Source organism: Myotis myotis, unplaced genomic scaffold (assembly GCF_014108235.1).
Source record: "Myotis myotis isolate mMyoMyo1 unplaced genomic scaffold, mMyoMyo1.p scaffold_m19_p_22, whole genome shotgun sequence".
Classification (NCBI taxonomy): Eukaryota; Metazoa; Chordata; class Mammalia; order Chiroptera; family Vespertilionidae; genus Myotis; species Myotis myotis.
This window is the reverse complement of record NW_023416327.1, coordinates 3640839-3648287: the sequence shown is the minus strand read 5'-3', so window position 1 is coordinate 3648287 and position 7449 is coordinate 3640839. Positions and strand designations below refer to the sequence as shown.

The window sequence follows — 7449 nt, the reverse complement described above, 5'->3', positions numbered from 1 at the left end:
GGGAAAGTTCAGGCCCGCTGCCGGGCAAGAACAACTGAGGGAATCAATCAGGTGGCGACCTGGATAGATAAAGAAGCAGGCTTGTAGCAAGTGTGTACCCCTGGGCGACAGGGCTTCACGGGGCACCCCATTACTCTCCCCCCTCCTCGTGAGGGGAGTCTGAATCTGCTTGCAATACATTTTGCACACTTTTGCCTAACTCTTCTGGTCCTCAGAGTTCATTTTTCCGAATCTCACGACACGACCCTGAGGGGGGGCGGGGGCGGGGCGCAGAATGGCGGCTCACCATACTGGTTATGACCAGGGCCGGGGTCAGCAGTCACTGCAGCTGGTCCAGAGGTCAGCCATGGTGTTGCTTGTCTGGTGTTGCTGCTTTCCTGGGCCCGGAGCTGAAACACACGGAGGCCTGGATGGGTGTGATGCGGGTCAGAGCCTCGTTGTCCTGGGCTTCATGCTGAAGGGCTGTTCTCCGCCCCCGGTGTGTCCCCTAGGGAGGTCTAACCCCAGGACCAGCATCAAGCCAGGGAGGAAAGGTCAGGGGAGGGTCCGAACCGCATGACCAGCGATATGGGGGCGAGGTCCTTGTTTACCCAGCTTTGCCCCTTGCTAGGCACCCAGGCCTTTCCGCCCTGGTGCCCTCCTGTACCTGGCCCATCGTCCTTGCTCTGCTCACGCCTAACTGCCCACCACAACTCCAGGGGCCAGGCTGCCGGTCACTGACGCAGGCCTCTCTGATCCGCACTCTGGGTCTCCAGCCGCCCAGGTGTGAGCGGGCTCAGCCTCCTCCAGGTCTTCACCTTACGGACCTTCTCACCTTGACCTTGGGGCTTTTCCAGTCCTCCCCCCACCTCTTCTCCCCCCCACCTGCCACTGGTGCAACCAGGGGCCAGTCCTTTCCAGGAAGAGTTCTGCTGCTCACAAAACTATGGGAAGGACCCCCCACCCCAAACCTGTAGTTCCCTCCAGAGCAGTCTAGACATTTCTGATGGGGGTGGGGCCGAACTCAGGCTTAAATGAGAATCCCCACTCTGAGCTCCAGCTGGGCGCTCTCCCCGCGGTCCATGACTGGGCAGTCTCCCTTGTTGGCACCGGCACTGCTGCGACCCTGTGTCCTCAGCAAACTGCGCTCTGGGCTTGCGGCTGGGCTGCCGCTGTGCAGTGGGATGATTCTGAAACAGAAGGAAGTAAAAACCCCGGACGGGCTTATAGGAACACATCCCTGCCCTGGGTGTAAGGCATCCCTCCCTTTTGCCTCATCGGCGACCTTAGCAGATATCCCTTTTCTAGATATTTTTCAGCTCCGCCCTCCAGCTCTGAATGTCATACATTCAATGGAAGGAAAAACACATCAGTTTAACATCCCATAAATATTATGCCCGTGGAATTCTTCTGAAAGATCCCTCAGGCTGCAGTGCAGGAGATGAATTAAACATGGGCAAGACTGGCGACAGGGAGGCCACTTAGGATGCTGAGGCCAAACACCAGGCAGAGGGTGACCCTGCGTGTGGCAAAGGCGGCGGGCGGTGCGGCCGAAAAGGGATGAGTTAAACATGTGTTAGGAGATGAATATTGAGATCAAGCCAGGGAGGTTTCACCGTGGCTGTTTGTTTCAGGAGGAGGCAGCTTTCGTACTGAGGATGGAAGGGCAGGAGCAGCGAAGTGTCATCAGCTATCCTCTGGGCCTTCGGGTCCAGCACAAGCCCCATTCAGCACCCCATTGCCCTGGAGCTTTTCACCCTTTCTCCACTGTTCCCACAGCAAAAGTCTGGCTTTTGAGTTAACTCACTGTGGGCCACGGCTTTGGTCATATTTCTCGAGGCATCCAAGTAGCAAGTTCACCCTGTCTCCTGGGGTCCTTGCTAGGGTGTGAACATTTGTATTTTTCAAGTTAATATACTCTTCCCTATTTCATTTTATTTCCTGGCCCTTGAGATGAGATACGGTCTCAATATCCTCTCCCAGCTTCTACCAGGACCTGTTGGCCAGGTCTTGAAGCACATTTGGGATCACACATGACCACCCTTGATCAGGGAGCCCAGGCTGGTCAGGATAGATGTACCTAAGAATTTGAAGTTAAGGTTTGCTCTGCTCCATCTGGCAACGCAGCTTTCCTCTCCAAGACTGTGCCTGGCCGGGGGGGGGGGGGGGGGGGGGGTGCGCAGGGCGGGGGCTGAGCAAAGGCAAGCAAAATCACCACAAGCATTTCCAGCTGCTTTAAACCGCCCTGTCTTCAGTGTTCACTTCGTTGCTGCAGACCTTCAACTGTTTTCCAGAGTCCTGACGATGTTGGTCCTGACAGATGCGATTTGTTCTGTGGTCTTTCTGTTGGGGAATGAGAGAGGAAGCTCCAGTCCCGCCATTTTGTGGATGTCACCCCTGTTTCCTCCTGCTGCACAAGGAGCTGTTACATACAGCACAGCAGCGGGAAGGCTCAGAAAGCTGAGGAACCACACCCAGGAAGCAACAGTCTGAGAGAATGAGCTCAAATGATGGTTAAATGCTCACCCAGGCAGCTCTGCTATTCCAAGGCCAGGCCCTAGTTAGGCCCTAACACAGTGATGGCGAACCTTTTGAGCTTGGCGTGTCAGCATTTTGAAAAACTAACTTAACTCTGGTGCCGTGTCACATATAGAAATTTTTTGATATTTGCAACCATAGTAAAACAAAGACTTATATTTTTGATATTTATTTTATATATTTAAATGCCATTTAACAAAGAAAAATCAACAACAAAAATGAGTTCGTGTGTCACCTCTGACACGCGTGTCATAGGTTCGCCATCACTGCCCTAAGACATGGGGAGGGACATTGAGGAGACGCCCATCCATGACTCATCAGACACATTTCAACCTCCCAAGCCTGCAGACCCGCATCACTCCCTTCTGCCCGCCATGAGATGGAAGAAAACACAGAGTCCTTTCTTCAACAAGATAACACATGGGCCCCGAGGACCCACACCTTCTTCTTAGCCCGCGATTATCACGAGGGCTGGGCTGAGTTTTGCCTGACTCAGAGCCTGGCCCAGAAAGGTGACAGGCATTTTGCAGAGCCCTGCCAGCCGAATAAGTAACTCGCAGCTGCCTGGGGTTGGGCATTTTACTGTTATGGTCAAAGCATACAAGGATGACATAAGGCCTGGGTGCAAACGCTGGGAGTTTCTTTGGGAAACTTGAGTATTTAAAAGTGAGACAGGATAGTAAGCCAGGACAAGCGGAACAGGGAAACGGAGACATTGTTAAACAGCCAAGCAGTTCACAGCCCTCTAGTAAATCACAAAATCATCTTCCCGGGCCTCGCACACTCAGAGTAAATGGTTTACACTTCTCCTCCCCAACCAGAGGGTCAATAGCTTAAATCACTCTACGCAGGGGGAGAGATGACAGAACTCCAGTTAGGGCCCTATGTCCAGCCACACCCAAGGACAACCGAAGTCAGGGGAATAAATCTCGTTTTGGCGCCTCAGCAAAATGCTGATGAATAGCCTATTGAGATCCTCTCCTAAGACCTCCCCTAAGATCCCCGCCTTTAGAAAACAGATAAGAACCCTCAAAACCAAGACCCAGCATGGCTTCTTTCTGGAACGCGCCTGTGCCTCTCTTCCCTCTCCGTAGTACATCTTCACTTTCTCTCCTAAGCTCTAAGGGTCCCCATGAGACTTGCAGCCAAGGAAGCAGCAGGCAGCAGCTCCTCCTGGGCTCATCCCGAAGCTGTCGCCAAGGCCCCTCTCCTCTGACTTCAGTGAGCTGCCAGAAGCCCCACTGTAACTCACTGGTTTCCTACAGTGTTTCCAGAGGGCCAAGCAGAGTGCTGCGTAGGCTCTCTCCTGTTGCTTCTTTTCTCTAAGACTTTTAAATACATATATTTTTTTCTTGATTTCGGGGAGGAAGGAAGAGGGAGAGATAGAAACATCAATGATGAGAGAGAATCATTGATCGGCTGCCTCCTGCATGTCCCCCACCGGGACTGAGCCTGCAACCTGGGCATGTGCCCTGACTGGGAATCAAACCATGACCTCCTGGTTCATAGGTCGATGCTCAACCACGAGCCACACCGGCCGGGCCCTCCTAGACTTTTCAGTGAGCTAAAAGCAGCCCTGCCTTGGCTCACTTATTTCACTGTAGCTTTTACTTTTCCGTGAGTGCATGAAGCCCAGCGTGGCCCACTTCTTTCCTATAACGTTTCTAGAGACCCAAAGCAGAGCTGCGCCAAGACTCTCTCCTGTTGCTTCTTCCACCCTAAGCCCTCCCTTTGTTTCACTGTCCCAGCTTTAATAAACATACTCTCAAACCCATCTGGACTTGTGTTGTGAAATCTTTCCTGCACAAAGTCAAGAACCCACACACTACAGGCTGGCCTGAGACACACCTGCTCTGGGACCAGTCCCTTTCCAGTGCCAAAAGCACCAAGTATATAGAGAAATTCAGGAATCCACAAATATCCCCAGGGCAAGGTCAACGCTCAGAAAATACCCCAGAAGACCCTAAACTGTCATCTTTGTCTGACTCGTAGTCTTAGTGCAAATATAACTAATTATTAAAGGAGTACCCCAGAACAAAACAAATCTACAAATACTGGGAGAGATAATGCAGATTTGTTTTATTTTGTGTTTTGTTTTTTTCTTGCTCCTGGCATTCAAGAAAATTTCTGTCAAACATAGCTGAACACAAGCTAAGGTATAGATACTTCAGTGAACACACACAACAAGAAATATACCCTTTGAAAACTAGTTCAGGAAAGACAAACCAATTGGGCTATTACAGCTTTTAATAAAAAATAAAAAAAACACACACACACCGAGGAATGAGAAGAATCTGGTTTGCCGAGTTACCACAGTACAATATTTAAATGTCTAATTTTCAAATCAAAGTCACAAGACATACTGAGAAACAAAAAAAGCATTGTCCACTCAACGTAACAAAATAAATTGGCAAAAACCATCCCTAGAAAAACCTAGATATTGAACTTACGAAAGAAAGATTTCAAAACAACTGTTTTAAATATGTTTAAAGGCTAAAGGAAAACAGAAAAATAACTAAAGAAAATCAGGAAAATAATGTGTGAACAAATGAGAATATTAATAAAGATATCTTATATAAAGAAACCAAATGAATTCTAAAGCTGAAAGTACAATAACTAAAATGAAGATTTCACTGGAGGGATTCAATATCAGAGTTGAACAGATGGAAGAAAAAAAGTCACTAAACTTTAAAATAGAACAACTGATGGTACATATACACAATGGAATACTATGCTGCTGTAAAAAAGAAGGAACTCTTACCATTTGCAACAGCATGGATGGAACTGGAGAGCATTATGCTAAGTGAAATAAGCCAGTCAATGAAGTAAAAATACCACACGATCTCACTCATTTATGGATAATAAAGACCATTATAAACTTATGAACAAAAATAGATACAGAGGCAGAGCTGCCTTGAACAAACTTTCAAACTACAGTGGGAAGGCCTGGGAAGGTTGGGGGGGGGAGGGGGCGGTAAGAGATCAATCGAAGGACTTGTATGCATGCATATAAGCATAACCAATGGACATAAGACACTAGGGGGTAGGGGAGGCCAGGGGATTGTCAAGGGTGGGGGAAAAAAGGAGACATATGTAATATTCTTTGTAATACTTTAAACAATAAAACAATAAAATAAAAAAAATAGAACAATTGAAATTACCAAATATGAAGGACAGAAAAGAAAAAGAATTTTAAAAAGTGAATAGAATCCAAGGAATTTGTGCAACACCATCAAGCAGACAAACATACACATTATGGGTCCCAAAAGGAGAAAAGGGAGAGAAGTGGGTATAAAAAAATATTTGAAGAAAGAATGCCTGAAAACTTCCAAAATTTGATGAAAGACATGAATCTACAAATGCCAGAACCTCAACAAATTTCAAGTAGGAAAAATTCAAAAGAAACATCAAACTGTTGAAAGCCAAAGACAGAGAGAATCTTAAAAGCATCAAGATGGCAGCTATTCATTATGGACAGATAAAAGTTTCTTAGTGAAAATTAATAATGAATTTTCATCAGACACCATTAAAGCCAGAAAACAGTGAATGGCATATTTAAAGTGCTAAAAGAAAAACATCTGTCAACCAGGAATTCCAAATCTAACAAAACTTGCCTCCAAAATAATGACAGAAAAATTAGTATTCTCTGTGCCGGGCGCTGATGCCCCGCTATTTCCCTCACCCTGCAGGCCTGCTAGTGCCGCTCCGGTCCCCAGGCTGGTCCCCAGGGAGCCTGCCTGCCTCCCTGCTGTTCAGCACCCATGGCCTGGTTTCCGTGGCCTCCTCCAGACTACTTGGTCTCAACCCAGGTTTCCACTACTAGAAGCAACACCCATTGAACTGAGGATTCTCAGAGAATCTTTCATTCAGTATATTATGAGAAAGTGTGTTTTTGTGGAGTTGAAGAAAATAAATCATTAGAAATTCTCCTAAAAGATGATTGTATGGATATTGAGAAACTTTGTACTTTTAGTCAAAGGTTTCCTCTCCCCTCCATGTACCGTGCACTTGCATGGAAGGTGCTCCTAGGGATCCTGCCTCCACACCATGAGTCCCATGCCCAGGGGATGATGTATCATAAGGGACAGTACTCGGATGTCCTTCATGCCCTGAAAGTCGTTCTCTTTGTCAGCAATGCCACACCTCAGGTTGAAGTCTATCTCCGCATGTATCAGCTGGAGTTTGGAAAGTTGCCTCAAAGTCCCTCCTTCCCACTGAAGCCAGAAAATGAAGTGTTTCTTGCCATTGCTAAGGCCATGGGAGAGATGGTGGAAGATAGTGTGGACTGTTCCTGGATCACCCGATGCTTGGTGAACCAGTTAAACAACAAGACTCCTTACTCCAGCTGCCAAAGGCTTTTGAACAGTACTTGAATCTGGAGGATAGCAGGCTGTGAGTCACCTGAGGATGAGTTCTGCAGTGTCCAGACTGCCTTCTGATCTCTGGTTCAAGAGGTGCTTCGCAGGGTGCTTGCCCGAATCCAGTTTACAGAGGGTTTGGGATAAAGTTGTAAGTGGATCCTGTAAGATCTTAGTTTTTGTAGCAGTGGAAATTTTATTAACCATTAAACTAAAAGTAATGACACTGAACAATTCAGAGAAAATAACATTTCTGGAAAAAATTCCCCAGGACAGCTCAGATGCAAATGTGAGCAAGGCCATCGACTTGTGGCACAAACACTGTGGGACCCCAGTACATTCAGCCTGAACACCGTGGACAGTCCGCCGGGCCCGGACTGATCTAAGCCGATTGAAACAGGATTCTTGCTTTGGTGCTCAGAGTAATTGCTTTTCCTAAATTATATAATTAAGATGCCTGAGGTTGCTGTGCTGTGGAGCAGCATCTTTTGCTTATAGAGATGTACAAAGTTCCACTTTGAATACAATTTAAAGGGTTGTTGGAGTTTCTAAAGCAGTTCAGTGGAGGGGATGG

At 47.4% G+C, this 7449-nt stretch overlaps 1 pseudogene; it reads left to right on the top strand.

The window, feature by feature from the left end:
- Positions 1–274: 274 nt before the first annotated feature.
- LOC118679020 lies at positions 275–7224 on the top strand (annotated as a pseudogene).
- The last annotated feature ends 225 nt before the right edge of the window (positions 7225–7449 follow it).